Genomic DNA, 1,984 nt, shown 5'->3' on the forward strand with positions numbered 1-1,984 from the left:
TCACTTTGTAGACCAGGCTGGCCTCGAACTCAGAAATCCGCCTGCCTCTGCCTCCCGAGTGCTGGGATTAAAGGTGTGCGCCACCACGCCCGGCTTCAAAGATTTATTATTATAAATAGGTACACTGTAGCTGTCTTCAGACACACCAGAAGAGGACATCAGATCCCATCACAGATGGTTGTGAGCCACCATGTGGTTGCTGGGATTTGAACTCAGGACCTTCAGAAGAGCAGTCAGTGCTCTTAGCCGCTGAGCCATCTTTCCAGCCCCTCTACCTTAATTTTTTGAGACAGGGTCTCATCTGCAACCTGGGACCTCCCAGTTCAGTTAGACTGGCTCACCAGTCTCCATATGCCAGTGCTGGGTTCCAGGGTCTCCCGCTTGATCAACAAGCGCCTTGCCTACTGAACCATCTCTCCAATCCTTGATTGATTTTTAGATAGGCTCTCATGTAGCTCAGGATGGCCTCAAACTCACTACGTAATTAAGGATGACCTTCAGCCGGGCAGTGGTGGCACATTCCTTTAAGCCTAGCACTTGAGAGGCAGAGGCAGGCAGATTTCTGAGTTCGAGGCCAGCCTGGTCTACAGAGTGAGTTCCAGGACAGCTAGGGCTACACAGAGAAACCCTGTCTAAAAAAACCAAAGGGAAAAACAATGACCTTCAACTCCTGATCCTCCTGCCTCTAGCTGGGATTCTGGGTGTGCTCCAGCACGCCCCACTGGTTCACGTGGTTCTGGAGGTCACCCCAAGGCTGCTAGGTGAACACCACATTCTCAGCTCCCTACAACCCCCAGAATTGTTTGAATAGCTTCCTTTCAGAACACCAGTTTCCCGTGAGCTAATTCTGTCTGAGGCGGGCATGTGTGAGGCTGCAGGGAGCTCCGAGGGGAATCTGTCTCAGCTCTCCTGGCTATTCTTCAGAACTGGAGGGAATATCAGTGCTCCCCCATAACACAGAGAGTCCTTCTTGATCTTCCCCCGGTCTCAGGGACATCAAAGCCAAGACAGCAAGAATCCCACCTTTGCTCTCTGAAGTAGGCTTCCTTCCCATCAAAGGAACCAGGACTTAGACACACCCCTGCTAGTGTTGGGCTACTCCTCCCACCTGGTACTCTGATGCAAGGCTGAACTCCCTCCAGAACTTGCTGGCCCTGGAGATTTCCTCTGCTGCAACTTGGAGTCCACAGACCCAGGACCCCGGGGCCCAGCCCTAGAAGGAGGAACACAGAGCTGGGTGGGGCACCATGCAGGCCCCAGCAGCAATCCTGAGCCACCTCAGGACTGGGGTATCCCTCGCCCCATGTCAGCAGCACTTGAATCCTGCCTTGGAGCTTTCTCCTACAGTTGCCCTTCAGGGTCTGAGCCCTGGGATGGAGACCCTCTCCCAAGGGCTCAGCAACCCTCATGGCTCCAGAGCTAGATGTTTGATCTCTCTCCTGCTGACTTATCTTCTAGCCATGCCGTGTGCCCAAGGGCATCTTCTTTTGGTGTGGGTCTGTGTGAAGATGTCTCTGTCCCCACTCAGACAATGAGGCAGGGACAGGTCCAGGAGTGCTTCCTGTAGGGTCTCAGGGTCTGGGGAGTTACATCAACATCCTGGGGTGTCCAGCAGCTCTGTGCCAGCCTGAGCCTGCCCTCCTTCCTGCTGGACACCAAGGGCTGGCTTGGTTGGATGCTGGACTTGATTTGCCAGAGCGACACTGAAGCTGAGAAGCCTCAGGATTTTGCTAGTGAGGAGCTCACAGATAAGCTGGAGTGTGGGAGGGGAGGGTCCCACAGAGGAGCAGTGCACTGGAGTGTGGGAGGGGAGGGTCCCACAGAGGAGCAGTGCACTGGAGTGTGGGAGGGGAGGGTCTCACAGAGGGAGCAGTGCACTGGAGTGTGGGAGGGGAGGGTCCCACAGGGGAGCAGTGCACTGGAGTGTGGGAGGGGAGGGCAGAGGGAGCAGTGCACTGGAGTGTGGGAGGGGAGGGTCCCACAG

Source organism: Mus caroli, chromosome 17 (genome assembly GCF_900094665.2).
Source record: "Mus caroli chromosome 17, CAROLI_EIJ_v1.1, whole genome shotgun sequence".
NCBI lineage: Eukaryota > Metazoa > Chordata > Mammalia > Rodentia > Muridae > Mus > Mus caroli.